Source organism: Linepithema humile, chromosome 6 (assembly GCF_040581485.1).
Source record: "Linepithema humile isolate Giens D197 chromosome 6, Lhum_UNIL_v1.0, whole genome shotgun sequence".
NCBI lineage: Eukaryota > Metazoa > Arthropoda > Insecta > Hymenoptera > Formicidae > Linepithema > Linepithema humile.
In genome coordinates this window covers 4,755,054-4,773,815 of record NC_090133.1, presented here as the reverse complement: position 1 = coordinate 4,773,815, position 18,762 = coordinate 4,755,054, and the positions used below count along the sequence as shown (strand labels likewise).

At 35.5% G+C, this 18,762-nt stretch overlaps 1 long non-coding RNA gene across 1 annotated transcript; it reads right to left on the bottom strand.

Moving 5' to 3' along the window:
- Positions 1-14,665: 14,665 nt before the first annotated feature.
- On the bottom strand, positions 14,666-17,840 carry LOC105676985 (uncharacterized). The gene is made up of 2 exons (XR_001101494.2): positions 16,107-17,840; positions 14,666-14,915 (listed from the first exon to the last, which is right to left on the bottom strand). It is a non-coding gene; the product is annotated as an uncharacterized lncRNA (long non-coding RNA).
- Between the last annotated feature and the right edge of the window lie 922 nt (positions 17,841-18,762).

Genomic DNA, 18,762 nt, shown 5'->3' with positions numbered 1-18,762 from the left:
GGGGTAATGAAGTTTCTCCTCATCATCTCGCCGTGGAGCTCTATCCGCGCAGTCTACATTCTGAGCAGTCTCGAGCGTCCCGTGACGAGGTCAGATCCGCGTCCGGCGCGAATATGTTGAGTCACCACTAGCGCCCGTATACCTGCCCAGCCTACAATCTCTAATATTTCATTTAAACGAGGAAAATGTGGGTTTAGCAGGTATAATCGTGTACCAGGTATAATGATATCGCTCTGCCCGAGTCGAAATTTAGCACCTATATTGAACCTTAATCTTTTATTTTGAGGTAGGCATAAGAGAGTCAAAGTAGATGTTATGCATTGTATCGTATGTATATAATAGCACCTACTTTGGCGCTACAATATGTCCGAAATTTCCTTTTTTCCTGCTAAAGCTTCAAAGTAGGGTTTAGTTAAAACCCTCTGTTGACCCGCTGTAGACCCTGAAAATATATAGATTTCTTTTTGCCAGCACTACTTTTATGATATTATCAAGAAATTCTAATAATTGCAAATGTTCACAATAAAAAAAAATACTAACTATAATTTTGATTAACGATAATTTTTAATAGCATACAATTTAAAAATATCATCAATCAATACCATTTAGTTGAATTTTATTATCTTTTGAAAATTTGTAATTATTAGAAATTTCTTGATAATATCAAAATATAATATTAAAATTCAACTATTGAGTATTGATTTCTGATATTTTTAAAAATTGTATGCTATTAAAATTATCATCAATTAAAATTATATAGTTAGTAATTTTCTTTATTATTGTGAAGATTTTTGCAATCATTAGAATTTCTTGATAATATCATAAAACTAGTGCTGAAAATCCATATACCTTTGTGATTATATTAAAAATATTAAATTAAGATATTAAATATAAAATAAGATATTAAAAACATTACATAATATTTATTGAATTAAATATTATTTATTAAGTATATGTAATACATATAGTTAAGAGTATATTATTAAGTATAGTTAACATGCGTTAAAACAAGTTCAGACAGAAATACTTATACAGAAAAAGGTCCAAATTAAGACTGAAACGTTTGATAATATTGTATCACTTAATAAAGCAATAATCAAAATACAACCACATTATGCATATTGCTCGTATAGTTTTTCATTTTTATTTGAATTTTAACGAGTACATCTAAAATAGTTAACATTTAATAAAAAAATTAATTTAAAAAAATTTTTTTGCGTTGAATTTTTTTCAGATATTATATCACTATTTTAAAAAAGGAAACGGAAAGGTATCAATATTAATGAAAGTTGGAAATGCAACGAATCAAATATTTTCCTTTATGATTAAACATTATAATAACTTTTATAGGTCGAATTTATCTAGTATATATATATACTAAATAAAAGTTCGAGGTTTAATGGAGGAGTTCTCGCAGTAATACAATCTATTTTGTGAGGCTCTATAGGTTTAAAGTAGTATTTCAACGTCAAATTATAGGAGATCAAGTTTTAAAAGAGGAGTTCTAGGTTCTAATTCCGTAAAAATAGGTTTATATAGGCTGTATGAGCATTAAAAGAGACGCTAAATTTCGACTCGGGTGGGCCGCTGAGATATTAGAAATCGTGGGCCGAGCATCTATGATACTCAGTCATTTGTTTTCGGTGGAATCGGAAACCTATCCAATGATTTTTTCGATGTCTTCATGATTCTACGCGTAGCTGCTTTCTCCTATTTATTACACGCAGAAGTAATAAAATTAAATCGCTAATAATTTTGTTTAGTAAAACATTAATTGCTAATAATTAGTAATACATGCAATTCTTCGAATTTGAAATAGTTTAACATTATTAATACGGTAATATCGTCCCTCTCGCCGCGAGAGATCCCTGCGACAATTATTATTTCAACGTCGGCGGGCGGAGGTATATTTTTTACGCGGCCGGCAGTAAAGTGGAACGATTAGCGAGATACCGGGGAGAATCGATGAGTTCATCTCGATACATACCGATGCGTATCCGATAATTGCGGATTGGTCGAAGTGTAAACTACGATTTTAAAGGCACGCCCGACATCATCCGCGCTCCAGGGGCGCGTCGACGTTATCTCGAATCTCGCGGATGCGGCCGGAAGGCGAATCGTCGCCGACGGAAATGACGCGATTTCCTCGAGACATTTTTCGCAGATCTACGTGACGATAAACGAGAGATAGCGGGTAAGTCGTATTATCGTCTTGACGTTGTTCCATCGGTTCATCAATCGACATTCTGATAACAAAATGCCGATTTTGCGTGCCATTCGCCAATCAATACTTCTAAAAAAAAAAAATAAACGCCGTATGTCAAAGAATATAATCAAGCAAGAGTGATCTTATCAACGATAACATTACTTTAATAATTATTACACCACAATGTATTGAAGAAATATTATCACTAACAACAGTCTTGTCACCGGCAATGTCATGTCGTTAATTGATATACGGGAGAATTATTATCGACATGATCTACCAACAGTCGTTCACCAATAAAATTTGCTGTACGTCAGTTACTGTTCTCCTGGCATTACTATTATTTATTGCTACACATGTTGTACTCCTACGTATCATGTTAATTTCTACGCCGTCAAACCCCGCGGAACAGCCCCTGTTCTCTTCAAGACGATAGATCAGTCGCGGCGGGTCGGGGTCTCCTGCGTAGCACGCGGGACTACCTGAGGCCAGGTGAGCGCTTAACCCGCGGGAGATCAAGCCTTAAAGAGCGATGGATCGTTGCCGTGAGCGTCGCCACTACGCTTTTATCTCGAATACAACCGTTCCCGCACGAAAATCCATGAAAATGGAAATAATATTAACATCTTAAAAATTGATACCTTTAATTAATATTATTCCATTCTTGAAAGTAAGAATAACAAATAAAAAATTGATACGTTTATTTAATTATTACGTTTTTCAAGAAATATATTTATAAGAAAAATATAATTTAATGGCATATATAAAAATTATTTATGTAAATTATTTATTTTACAATTTTATTTTAAATACTATTGTATATACTTATATTTTGCGATAAATGCCTCGACAGCGATTATGTGCTTGCTGATCTTTATTCTTAACTTTTCAAAATGTTTTTTATATGAAACGTTTTCTCTTTTTTGCTCTTTAATCTATAAATGTTTCGATATTGCGTATTTTAATTCATTTACTCTGAATTGAGTCTGATTAGTCCAATCACTTATTATTTCTATTTACACAATGACAGAATTTCATCCCCAAACATGCAACGCAAAATGAAGCGATCATTCGCGTATTGATTTTTGCCAATAGTTCCGTCAACGAGTACGCTGGAGAAAATGACCTCGATTTTCCTGTGAACACATCCGCGATAACATCTTCTCGTGATACTTGAATAGCACTCGGCTCGATACTTAAATTGCATTGCGGAATCGATTAGCTGCCACGCAGGCTGCGTGCACGATTGGAGCCCGTGGAATCTCATAGGCAGCCGGTCGGCACACGGCCATTCGGTCGCGATTACAACGAGTTTATTGCGAGCGGATGTCGATTATTTACAACACGCCGCGCGCGCTCGCGTGTAGGAAGTTGCACGGATACAAGTCCCGCGAGGTATCGGACGGCCCCGTGCTTTCGATCATCGACATCGTGCCGGTATGAGCGATCGAAGAAAGGTACGGGGCACGACGTGGCAGAGCGGGGGCCCTATAGCCGGTAACAGGAGTCCCGAGAACCTCCGCTCCACTCGCTCTTTCTCTCTCTTCGGTAGGGAGGGAGGGATAACTGGGTAAGGACCACGATACCATTAAATAAATGACTTTCTCATTTTTGTCATTAACGCTAATCGATTTTGCCCACGGAGACGGAATTGAAAGTAATCGACGGGGTTATACTTAGTAACGAGTCCCGGAGTTTATAAGCGACGCACACGGCCGTTAATAAAGTTATTTGCTTTTTCCATCGCCACGTTTATCGACGTCACGCTCAAATAATAGGAGTCTCCTCTATCAAACTCATCTTAATAGAAGCACTGAAATTGTCGCGCGAAAGTTGCTCTCTTTGTCTGCGACTTCTTTCATCGGCTTATAACCGATCTCTTTCTTCGATCAGATATCAAAATTAATAAATTTTGATTTATAAACTATTCAAAATTTCTGGCAAATTAAACTTTAGTTTTTTGTCGCGACACCTTCGAAATTATCGAAACATTTCTTATTTTTTGTTTCGCCGGAGCGGGTTTCTGGGGATGGTGTTAAGAAAATAGAAATTCCACTGGACTGGCTTAGCTGTTTTATTCGTGCACACACTTTACACGCAGAACCGACGGGATAGACAAGATTTGAACAATATGAATCTCGGAGTACTCAAATGGGAACCTTTGCTAATTCGACCCGAGTTCCGAAAACGATTTGGCTAGAAGCCTTTTAAATGAACAGTAGTCAGGCGGGGCTCGAAATCGTGGCCTTCCCCTGCTAAAGCCACGTAACGCCCGCGCGCTTGATCACATGGCTGCGAAACGTTTGTAAACGAATTTGTGATTGGCTTTATGTGTGTCCAATATATTCACCGGTTAGATGCGTGATCACCGCCAAATTGTGCGAACACCTACCCGTGCCCGAACATTTTTAATTAATAGTAGGGGAGAGCGGGGTCATAATGCTCAGCGGGTCGGATCAATCATCTTAATTATGAGAATTTTAAAGAATAATATATATTACTTTTTATCTAAACTTTTACTTCATATAAAATTTATCTAAAATATTACATTATTATGCATATACGAATAATTACAAAAAATATACATTTGACGAAAATTTTCAGTGATAATTCATATAAAAAATAATGACATTATAATAAGGTTTTTAGCATACTTAAATTCTCATGCATACCGTACTTTATGGTTATTTGTAATCTGGTTGTTTAAAGCTTTCATATAACAATAAATGAAACATAATTATCCATGTTTTTTTATTTTTTCGTACTTTTTCAACTATGCAAGCAATCGGGGTCATGAGAATCACGGAGTGCGGATCGCGGCGCTCGGGCGTGCGAAGAAGGTTATGTCACATACTGTCATTATCTACTTACATGGGTGGTCTTACGTTATTACCTATTACATTAATTGTTAAGTTTATTTGAGAAAATAATAAAAAATTAATAATATTATTAATAATAAATAATTAATAATATTATTATTAATAATAATAATATTCTGTTCTAATATTGTTCTAATATTCTAATAATATATTAATAATAATTTAAAATGTTATTAAAATATTAAAAAAGAGTTTAATAAACAAATTTTTTCACACAATAAAGTTAACAAAATTGATTATCATGACCCGCACCTGAAATGCATAATCAAGATAGACTCAATCGTCATGACCCCATCATGATTACCATAACCCGCAGCCTGATCGTCCTGAACCGACACAGGTAGGCTACACCGATCAAAATTATTTTATTTTTTTACATCGATAAATAAAAATTTAATATTTTTAATAATTATTTTAATGATTTTATTGAAAGCTATAATTCTATATTATATAATTTTTCAACAAATTTGATAAAAAATCAATTTAAGAAGAAAATATTAATAATTTTTCTTAGGTGAACGCCACCACCCCACTCACCCCTAAACATAATTTTCACTATTACTATTGCATCGCGAAATTTTTATATTATGAAGAGATATTGAAATATACGATTTATTACAAAGAGGTTTGACTTAAGCTACAAAGAAGAAGCGGCAATGATACACAATAATAGTGTAACAGCGCAATATTATTATATCCTTTGATTTGATGAAAGGAAAAGGCAGGAAGACGGAATCTCTTCGAGCTTGAGTAGCGGAATATGATAGTTGCGCGAGGGGAAAATCTCCCGCGCTCATAAGAAAGCGCAAGAAATTGCGCATTCGCGGAGGGTCGGAAAGTGTGACGAATGATGCGCGGAAGAGTATAAAGCCAGCGGCGGAAAGGGAGGATGGGAAACGCGGAGTTGGCAATCAAGCGATGCTCGACAATTATTGTTGTTTTCGCCATTAAGCGAGATCGGCGTAACCAGTGCGCCTGCAAATTGTATTACGAGTTGCTAGAATCCGCAAGTATACCTTCCGTCAACCAATTACAATCCGTAGTTAGACCGGTTTATTATGTGTAACAAGAATGCCGTCGCGATGTTACGTGAATCAAATTCATTACTGGCACCGAACTTAGTTACACAGAATGTTTGGTGGCATAGTTTGATGAAGAGAGTATTCCCTTTTGTGATTTCATACAAATGTAATCTACATTTTTTTGCACCTTTCTAATTTAACAATTTTTCTCAGACGAAATAACGCTTGTTAAATTAAAATTAGATGTGTGATTAGTTCTAATATCTTGAGAGTTTATCTTTTTTAAATTAAGATTCTATTAAAGTAAGATTTTGTTAAAAATTTAATTACTTAATTTTAAGTTAAATGTAAAAGTAAATGAGTTTCCTGAAATTCTCCAAAAATGGAGCAAATCCCAGAACTCGCCACATAATTTTTGTTAGTGCGATAAATAAATCTATCATTGTTATTACCTTAAAGATAAATAAAACCGGTTTATTTATCTACTTAATACAAGTTATCGACGCGCTGCGCAAACAAACCGCCACGGTGCGTTAATGGCGCGTTAATTGCAATGACGAATGAGCGAGCGCATCGACGTCGTTGCCCAACGTCGAGCCGAGTGCAGCAGGAAGTGCATCGGGCAAGAGTAATGGTGGCATTGCACCTTGGCGCGGCAACAACAACGCGGATCCAACGGGAGCCTCCCTCCGTCTCTTTTTCTCTTTCCATCTCTCGGACATTCTCGAATCCACGTCCGTATATTATAATGCTATATGATGCGCTAAGCATTCGATGCAGATGCGACGTTGCGCCGTGTCTTCTGTCGAACTTGACGAAACCCCATGCCTGCTTCGCTTCCTTCGAAACCGACGACAGAAACTCGCGCAGTATTCCGGGAGCAGTGGCCTAACAAAGTGAGATAGCATTTCAAAGCACTTAGCATTCAAATATCATAAACACACATATTTTTTTTTATTTCTTTTTATAAAAAAACTGTGACTATCCTAAATTAATGAAAAATATAATACATCATCTATGTTAGTAAATTTAGTTACTCTTGCTCTTCTCTTCATTTTTTTTTAAACATTCACGCTTCTCATTTTTAAAGATCTATATAACACCTAATTAATAAATTAATTAATGTATGTTGTTTATTGTGCGAAAATTTGCATAATTACTTCCAAATTTTCTCTCGTTCTCTTCGTTATGTTTTTGAACACCGTATCACCGGCTGAAAAACCCGGCATGTCGTAAAGTGTACACAATCGGGCTGCGGGCCGTTGACTGGTACGACGGGAATCTTGTCTAAGGATCATTTTGTAAAAGCCGATAATTCATCGCGGTGAAAGCACCGTATAAATTCTGCGGACGCGCCCGCGATCGTTTTCGTTCGGACTTTATTCTCGCCATGTGGAGCGGAGTATCGAGCGATAAGCATGCCCAGCTCGTTACGACGGATTCGCAGAAAGGGGAATATCCGCTACGACCTGATGTTGCCGTTTTACATGTTATAAAAACGCTTTTTTCTTTTAATTCCTTTTTCGTAAATTACCGCTATGCCGCGCGCCGTGTCTTGGCCTGAGCAATATTTTGCTGAAACTGTGCGTATGCGAATGAAACGCGGGAGGGTTTGAGATATTCTCAGTTGTAAGACATTTCTTTAAACAATAATAAGCTGGATAATACGTTTCAAAACGCATTATGTGTAATAAAAATACAGCAATATTATTATTATTTCTTCAGCGTTTCGCCTTGGGAAACCGAAAGCAGGATGTAATTGATTGTAGAAATTAATTAATTAATATTCGTAAATAGGAATTCTCTTTGAAAGCGTTTTCTATCTTTTAATTAACAATATATCAATTAACGGAAAGCATATCAATTTATTTCTGCTGTCGACTGTTATTAGGTCACAGAATGTGATGACGTTGTAGCATGCGTTTACGGTTAAAGTGATCAGCGACGATGAGCTGTAGACGATCTCGTCTACAGATGTCTACAGACCGATGCTCGAGCATTTCCTATAAACACGAGTCTATTTGAGTTTTCACGAAGTAACGACATTGTTGTCTCTCTTTCCTTCCGTTCGTTAGGGCGCGCAGAAAGGACATTTTCTAAAGGTCGAGTGGGCGTCGGCTGTGCTTTGCGGACGCTCCGCAACCGCGGCGGGGGATAGGAGCTCGTGCCACGTACATACGTGCCGCTATAGACCGGCAGGTAGGACCGGCCTTGGTCCAATGACCTCGCGAGAGATCGACCAGCGGCCAAGTTCGTATATATTCGCGTTCGGTGCTTGGAGTGTAAACGTCGAACGGGGAACATCATGACGCGCCGAACGAGCGAGAGCCGAGGTCGTTGACACCGCGTGCTTGCTCTTCCTCGTTTTTCGATTCGCGCCACTCGAATAATCACGGCCCGGTATTTAACGCACGTGCAAAGCGTAATAATCCCGCGTCGTGATTCTCGCTCTCCAGCAGGATTATCAACGGGAGGTCTGTGTCCCCTATTTACCGGCGCGGCACTCTTTTTTTCTCTCGTGCACCGCGAGAATCGCGAGGAATCTTAATGATTTTCCGCGGCGCAAAGATCCATGACTCCGAAAATTCCGATATAAACCTCGTACTTGAATATTAGCATAATTTTCGTACATAAATGCATAAAAAGACGATAGTCTTGACACTTGAGAGACTAAGGTGTGATTTTGGTACTAAATTTGCATCACTGGAATGCGCATAAAGTTAAATTATAAGGATAAATATAAATATAAAAGTGTGAAATACAGACATGAGCGACTAATTTTACGGCTTAAAATTGTTTGTAACGGATATCTCGCATTCCTTTTCGTTCATAATTATAAAAAAAAGGTATAAAGATTGTAACAAATGGTTCAATTAAAGATCCGGTCAATTGAAGCCGGCCTCTGGCAGCACTTTTCAGCTATGGGGTCAAACGATTTTTTTTCTCCATTCCGACTAGGGACAGCTGCGCGATGATTTTTGCGAATATTCGATAATGTTCCGCGCATCACTCGCGCTGTTCACTCAGTGTCGATGAACGAGGCGATAATGGGCACCGAAGGAGAAATATGGGCTTGAGGAAGTGTTCGGTAATGGACTCTGTGTAATCTGATGGATCGATCGGTCTATTGACTGCAGCTTATTCCTGCGAACGGTCATTACAGAAATATTATGCCGTGTCAATAATACCTCGGCCGTGGCATTTCGTGTTTGTAACCAACTTGAAAAGCAAAGCGGCGCTATTGTATGATTGGCAATCTTTTTGGAGGCATCAAAAATTTCACGCTGGCATACTTTCGCTTCGCGAAAATAGAACGCGAAAATTAAATTCGACCGATGACTGACGTAGTTTGATTGGATTTCAGTGCAATCTTCGCTTAGCCTTGAATGTTACACAATTAATAGTTCTGTTAAATAATGATTCTATTGATGTTCTTGATGATATTTTAATTTTACTAAATAATACTCCACTCGAATTATAGAATTCTTAAAGTTTCTCTCTTGCTCCAGTTCTATTTTTAAATTGTCGATCTATAAAATATTGAATATTTAAAATTAAACTTTAAAATTTTCTCTATATAAGCAGAATATTTCTGTTTTTCCCTTTTCTATATATTTTTGACGACAATGTTTTTAAAAAGATATACGAAATGTATATTACATATATTAAATTAAAAAGATAACATGGTAGATAAAAAATGAAGAAGAAATGGAGGTGAAAGAAATATGAGCAAGCAGTGCATTGCGCGAAACTATGATATTGTAATTAATACTTTTATGCAAATAGAGTTAAGTCAGCGCGGTACGGTGCTTATTATCTGAAACACACATTATCCTTCCTCAAGGATATGTGTGCTCCAGTACACGTGCACCCTAGACTGCACTTCCTGTAGTATTAGGTCTGTTCTTTATAGCTGAACTGGCTGCACTAGTTCAGAGTTTATCTTTTTCCCTTCACATTGGAAGGGAAAGATAAACTTTGAACTAGTCAGCTATAAAGATCAAACCATTTAATTGTGGCGCGAGCTTTGAGATCACCGTGACTGTAAAAGCGTATGCAAAATCCAGCCGCGATCAACGACAAACAATCTTGTTTCCGAAGGAATCGCTTGCACATTTCCTTAATGAATAATTCCAAGATAGCTTTTTATCTTATCCAAAAATAAATTATGAACAAGATTATTTGCATGAAATAATTTGGTTAATATAAATAAATTATGCAGCATAATTAAAACAGATTATTTTTTAATTTTAACACTTAATAGTATTTCAATTTTAAATTACGTATTATCGTATATTATATATCGATTGTATAAAATTTATTTCAAATTATTTATGTATATAAAACCATCTCTTTGACATTTACATTGCTTTGCACTTTTAATCATTATTTGTTCAAAACTCGTCTGTAAACAGGTTGTTTGACGTGACGAAAAGTACGTCTCTATGAACGATTACTTGCTCTTTCGCGATCTTTGCCTGCAATCAAAGCCGTCACGAATACGCCTTTACGACGCGCTCGTCATTTCCATACTTATATCTCCGCAAATGTGATGGCAAATGCAAATTAATATACTCACTAAGTAAGTACATAATGCAGCCTACATACTTGTCACGCAATGAAGTAGTGGTCGGCCGAGAAGGACTTAATCACTTCGACTCGAAGTCGAAGGGCATTTCAGTCTTTCCGATAAACATTTACGATTCTAATTGCATGCGGAATAATCTTTTTCAAACATAGAAAATTTCTATAGAGCATTCTATTAAACTGTTATAAACATGCGGATTATAATTTATATATGTATAAGTAATAATTGCATTTATTAAAATCAATCAGGTTTATTGTTTTAATTAGAATTAGCATTAACTACGAGTTCTAATTAAAATATTGCATTTCCTAATAATTAGCATTAGCTTCTAAATATTGACTTCAAATATTTTTAGACATTTCTTTTCTGTGGAAACAATGAATACCTTGGTATTTCTTAATAGAACTAGGTATGCCAGATGAGATACAGCCCGGCCTCTGAGAACCGCGCAAGTGCAATTACTAAGCAGCGAGAAATGACCTTTGCATTGTTCAATAATCTGCGGTATTTTCTTATGACATGCGGAAACTAGCGATCATAGTTATTCGTTTTCTACGTGTGAATAGAATAGCGTAGCAAACTTTCTGCGAACTATTTATAAATAACATTCTATTTATAAATAATAATATGATATGTCTATTAAAATGCATTCACGAATATTTACTTAAAGTGGCGTGAATATTCGCTCGAATCGCATAGAATTTCTTGATTGTATTACTTTTGAAATTGAATTTTGCATGATATGTTAGATCACGTTGGCAAGTTGTCACACGGTGATTAGGGCATAAGCACGATTGTATGCCAGGCGTACCGCGAAAACATCTCGTTGATCTCTTCTACGTGCCGCAGGCGGCAGTTCGCGTCGAGGAGAAAGCTGGAGGTCCTCATGGACGCGGACGGACGCTCTGGACTTCGAATCTTCTGCATTACGAACAGATTACGTAACGCTTCTTGTTCCCCGCAGATTTCCATCGTTCTCTCATCCTCTATTTAACATTCGAGAGACAAAAATCATGTTCTCAACAATCTTAACAATCATTAACTTATTTGATCCACTGAATGTCGTTTGCTAATATTGTAAAAATGCTTTGCAAGCGTTCAAAATATATAATAGTTAAATGAAAGTTATAAGATGATGTTTTATAAAATTTGTGTGGGAAAAAAGTCTTTGATCTACACCCAATACTTTTTCGTAGCATTATTCTCAAAATAAAGAGTCAAATAAAGGTCGATTTATGATCGACCTTAACACGATCGATAATAGAAGCATTATATAATTTAGATGCAAAAAGACTGATCAGAATAATCTAACTGGCTTGTATGTAAGAATTTATCTACTGCGCAAATTAAGTAGAGACTTATTAGCTTCATCGTCTACGTAATTATAATTTATTGCAAATTGATTAAAAGATTCGCTTTCTCGCAAGTCCGAAGATAGTCAGCGCTAAAAAAAATCGCATAAACTCTCGATCGCGCGAATCAGTGAGGATGAGTGCCGAACTGACGAGTCATTACGTTATTGCTACGAAATATCACGGGTTCCTCTTTACAATCTGGCCGATTGTATAACGTTTCTCTGGCACTGGGCGAAACTCCTTTCCAATTTGTCTGGCGCGTTATAAATTCAACCGTGAAATCATGCGCCCGGTGATTACATCTGCATGGTTATTTAATCGTAATCCCGCACCGAAAAATACATACACTTGTCGAAGCAGGAAAACTCGCAACTTTCTCGATATGCCGGCTTTCTCTCGGCTTGAAAATAACTACATACACGATCTATCAGCCTGTATTAGTAAAATTTTTTAAATTATTTAAACTATAAAAATAATTCACGTAACAAATATTTTAAGTTTTATTTCAACAACAATTATGTATAAAATAATAGTAAACTGTGCAATTATTATAAATTCATATATATTGGAATACTTTCTGTAAATTATTATTAAGATTTGACCATGTCATTATGAAAGTCATGTGCTTTACAACCATACTTTATGCAATATTTATGTCGATTATTACATCTAAACCACGATGTTAGGAAATTATGGACATTTGTGCGTTTTCTATTTCTCTGCCGACGGATATTGTGCATTAACTCTTTCGCAATATTCATATATGGACATCAACAAGTGTATCGAACTTATTCCAAAATGAGTCATTCACGCGGTACTAATTGTTGAATATCGGACAAACATGATCGGTTTTCCGATTAAAATTTATCAGTTGTTTAAATAATGTTACTGACCAAATGTTTATTAATTTTTGTAAGTTTTTACATTTACATGAATCGATTTTCACATAAAAGTCCCGTTGCGATTCTGCTTGCAAACAAAAATAACGTATGATCCGAGTCTTTATCAGATGCAGAGAGAGCCTAGAGCATCTCTGGCGCGAGCATGAAGTCGAGCGGCGATCATCCTAGACGACCACGCCGCGAACGCCGGTAGTTCCGACGAGCTGACCGGTAATTAACTTCGCTCTTAACTTTCCTGACCTTCTTCCACATCGGCGAGACTCTTCCCTCCCATTCCGACTCTATCGGGCCCCGGCTTCGTCTCTCCGCGTCCCCAGGATCGCTTAAGTCCTGTATATTTGCCGCATCGCGCGTCCCCGCGCCGCATTCCAGAATCCGAACGCATCCCGGCATCGCATCGCGAGGAGTGCGTCGGCCTCGCTCTCGCACGCGTGCACACATGTAGAAAGGATCTCTTCCGGGACCGCGGCCCCGGAAATCGAAGGAGTCGCGCTCGCACGAGGCGTGGCCATTAATTCCATCGAATCCTAGCGAGATTAAAGCGCGTGCACCGCGCCTGGCGCGAGCCGTGTCTCTATCTCGTTCGATTCTATCTAGCGTTGCTATAAAGGCGCATTTACGCGAGTTACAATTAGTTTAGGATTTGTTTTGGATGAAGTGGTATACCTTCATAAAAATTATCATATATTTTAATATGAAGAGGGACTTTTCTCTTTTAAGATTCTGCGTCATATTAGGAGTCTTCTGATATTAATAATTTTCTGATTTATAAAAGTAACATATCGATGCAATGTTTTTTATTTCATCTCAGTTATATCATTTTATGATCTGTAAAAAAATAATCATGATCCTTGAAGAGTCTTGTAATCTTGTTCTGAATGTTTGTGGAAAACTAGGAATGTCTATAGAAATGCACTGCGTTGTTCAATTCCGATTAATTAATTTTAGATTATATTTAAAACTAAACATAATTAATATTATGATGTATTTAGAAATTTTTATTCTTTACATTATAACTGTATGTATCGTGGACGATACTTTTGATCGGATGATCGTCAAGAAAGAGCCGTGTAAATACGTCTTAAAGTTCGCGGACATATGTTATTCCAGATGTTTCCGTCGTTGCTATTAACCATATGAATACGAGCGCTGGAAACTAGAACCGCCATTGTAATCCGCCGCGGGGATTCTCGCGCTATGAATTACTTACGATGTCGGGATAGAGCAGGATTTTGAAGAGGGCTGTGGTAGGCATCATTTGAATTATGAAATTAATACGATTGCTCGGAGAGCGAAACATAATCTTCGTGTCATGTAACGTGCATTAAATTGTACGTCGTGTTCTTGTATGCCGCCAGAATTCATACATAGTGCCGCATGTTCTACATTAATTTTTTTTATTAAATTTACGCTGTAAAGCGTAAAACGAATAATGTAAATGCACATTGATATTTCAACACAATTCGACATAATGCACGAACATAGTAAATTGCATTCTGAAAACAAAAAACAAGTGAAATAAAAGTCATTATTTGTTAAAAGTCAGTATTTTGTATGTATATTTTTCATAAAATGTACTTTCTTTCATACCAGTATAAAGTGTCACACACACAATTGCAAGGTTTTTATAAAAATAAAAATTATTAAAGTTAAGGTTTAAAGATCTAAGAAGAATTTGATCTTGTAATATTTATAAAAGAAAAAACATGCAAGTAGATGCTCATATTTTTATTAACTGCCGACAGTTCTGTACAATTGAAGATAGTACAATATTTATAGCATTATTTAATAACTATTGCTATATTTTTTCAACCATGTAACTCATATCGTAAAATTAATTTTTAGGATTCTATTCATAGGAATCAGAATTTGTTTCTTTTGAAGTATCTGTATCACCGTTAACAGACATAATTACTGTTACTGCGATCATCATAATCATTGCAAAGGCATATATAAGCTTCATCTGTAAATAATATACATTGTGAATCAATAATAATATAAAAATGCAAAATATTAATAACATAAACTTTTAAATATTATTACATTGAACAATATTGATTTTCTATTAAAAGTATTATGTTTAAAGATAAAACTAACAATATTTTTCGTGTATAATTTAAATGTGTTTTTTTTATTTTTCTGTATGCATTTTTTTGTTTTAAAAGTGTTATTAAAATATATAGTATGTTTATATAATTTAAACAATGTATGATAATAATTAATTTCCTCTTATATTTTGTTTGCGGAAAACATTTTTCTCGAGCGTCCAATAAATTTAAAAAAATAAAATTAGTTGCATGTTTGCATATGCACTCGTAGTCAATATTTATTTTATTTAACCTCGATACTTGATTAATCGTGTCACCTATATTAAATCGTGTCACGTATATTAAAATCAAATTATTAGTGATTTTTATTTAATTTTTTCAATTATAAAGAAATAACAATTACTTGTATATGCGAAGAATTTCAATATTATGTTGTTTACATATGCTCTAAATAATATTTGTGTCAAAATTAAAGGTGATAGAACGAACTTTTTGATTATATTTTTAAATACAATATGAAAATATATATAGAAAAAAATATAAATATTACACACAGTCTTGCAAGAAAAGTGACACAAGTAAAAAATATCGAATTATTCAGGAGAGCGGAAAGAAAGAATTGCGTTAATAATGTTTCCTATTTATAATATTATGAATTGATTTTTATCTAAAATTTTGTCGCAAATTATAAATCATCTGTAACAAGCTTGATTTTACGGAAAATAATTTTATTTGTCTATGCTTGGTTAAACAATAATTTTAAAATTAATTATTTACGGCAATATTAAACATAGCGGACTCACACGGAAAGTATTTGAATTCAACTTGTATTATTTTTTTGATTGAAGGTCGATCGTATTTAGAACATAATCCGCATATAAAACAAAATTTGAAAAATTTCAATTTGTGTTACTTTTCTTGCGGGTGTGCGATGTGGCAAAAATTGTATTATGCAATGTAACATGAAATATAACATTCTTAAATCCACGATTACTTGGATACGTTTACAATAATAATGGTATAGTTGAAAACTGAAGTATGTCAACAATTATAAGGTATTACAACAAAGATCAGTCTTATATACACGTATATTTTATTGTACTTACTTTAAATATTGAGAGACAAGACGTATCTTTTTAAGAGACAAGACGAATGCAATCAGTTATTCTCTTCGTGCAACTGACACACTCTTTGTAGTTCTGCGTTTATATAGGCCATGTAATTGTCCAAAATTATCGAAAATTATCTGACTCATGCATTTTTTGCAATTAAGTTTTATTTTTATTGTGAATTTATTGCACAAGACCTATTAACTTATCGTCGACGATAACTATCGTCAATTTTCAAGTTAGCGGCATATTTGAACGTAATGTTAAAAAAAGTAAATTGAAAAATATCTGTGAAACAAGTTACGTACAGTTTTTGTGTTTTTCATGTTTTTTTTATTAATTTAATATTAATTAATATATGATTTTAATGAATATCCATTATTTTTTAAATGCATTTTCAGGCAATTTTATTATTCGACGTGTAAAATTTGACTAACTTCTGTTGAAATATATCTCAAGGTTGTTTTTGATAGCTTCCAAGAATGCAATCTTCCAGGAAGACTGAAAAAAATGATAAGAAAAATACAATGTCAGAAGAAAATGTCATCGAAGTTGATGACATAAGATATTTCAACAATTGCAATAATTGCCACACTTGCAATATTGGCAATAATTGCAATAACTGCAACAATTTTGGTCAGAAGGCCAAAGACGTGTGGTCTTATATTATTTAACTGATTACATTAACCATGGAGAAAGAGTGAAAATTATTAAAATTGTATATGTACAATTTGTTAGATTTAAAGTATGTAAAGTTAGTTGTACAAATTATTTTCAATATTATCTCTTGGCAGAATTTGGACGAGTTTTCGGCTCAACTCATTACAAATAAGGAACTTCTCGCAATTTAATGATCGTTTAGTGGTTAGCGTAAGATATGTTTGAAAATTGCGAGGTTCGACATGGCACCGCAAACCACATCGAAAGCGCATCATCTTCGAAGAGACCGTATTGCGTACGTCTTTTTGAGAGCGAACAAAACGTGACGTAAACTTTCACCCTGCTCCACGTTCGCGTGGTAATCGTGTCTCCGTGTACACCACAGTGGTTAACCTTATGCCTCTTCCCCCTTTCTCTTCGTAAAGTGGCCCGTTCCTCGCTTCGTCGGCTGCACGCGCGGACCCGGAGCGAGACGCGCGCGCATCGACCTATCAATCATGTGGCGATATTCACCTTCGTGACGTGCAACCTAGGAAGTAGGCGTACAAGTACAGAGTCATCCTCAACTTTTGACCTTCGACGCGTGTCTACGTCGCGTGTCTACGACCGCTACCGTTCCCGCGGGTGAAACCGATTGTTTTCGCCGTGCGATTCGCGGTCGAGTTTTTACTTTCGACTTTTGAATCTTCGATGTTTTATTAAATGTTTTTGTATTATTCGCCATTAAAAAGAATAACGATGACTTTTACACGCATTTTTTGATACATTGATAATAAACAAAATCGTCGACAAAACGCGAACATCGCGATGACAACTATCGATGACACGTATCAACGCGCAACGCGAATTGATCGAGTAACGCATCAAAAGAGTAAAGCTCTCAAAAGTAAATAATATATTTCTTTTAAAGTAGCAATAAGATAAGTTGTATTCTTTTTTTTCTCCGTTTTGTTATATCCCGATAGAAACAGAGAGAGAGAAAGAGAAAGAGAGAGAAAGAGAGAGAGTTTCGATGCAATCGATGAGGCGAAACTGTCCGATCGGCGAGGGTCAGAAATTCCGGTTTGCCGTAGCTCTATCGTATTCCGTGACACGGAGTTCGCGGATGCGAGAAACAGGCCGTCGAGACGAAACCGCGAACCCAGAAGTGGATGTGCTTTACAACGATCGCGGTGACCCTTCACCTTACGAGCGCGGTATCGACAGCGCTGCCGTTTCTGTTTTGCGCGCTGGCGCGCACAAGCGCATGGCTCATTTTTCGTCGGGGAGAAGAGAATCGACCCCCGACCTTACACTCTGCGCGAGATAACTCGTATATGAGATGCGATTGCGACGCTGGCGTTCCACTTCCTCGATCCTTCATCCTCTCGTCGACGATGATCTCTGCGGTGCTGTTAATCTCTTCCTTATCCTTCGGTTTCGCTTTCCGACAACTTCTGACGCGACGAAAAATTGTCTTTGAAATAATAATTATTTTAACTTTCTAATTCCAAGAAATTAACAATACTATCATATTGATATAGTGTGGCTATAAATTACACGTAGAAGATTGTGCATAAACAAGAGAATCAATTTTGCACTCTATTTAAATATTTAATATATAATGAGTAATATTTAATTATAAATAAGAATAAAAGTAGATGGATTTGGTAGATTTAATAACCAGTACAAATCATGAATATTTTAATATATAATATTAAAATTATTTTGTTAATATAATTTCATAAATCCTTTTTAAAATGCTAATTCAATCAATAAATTAATAAATACGAATTTTGCTCATTGGTTTATATAAAAAAAGTTTATTTTGCGTAAACAAGTTATAATATAAGAGGATTAAAACTGCGTAAAACTGCTTAGAACGAAACATTTTACGCGCAATGTAATCTCAATTTTTCCATCCTCTTCTCTTTAATGTTTATTTTCGTAAATATGAAATACAGATTCAAGAAATTGTACGGTTGTTTTAAAAAGTAACAAAATGTGGTGAAAT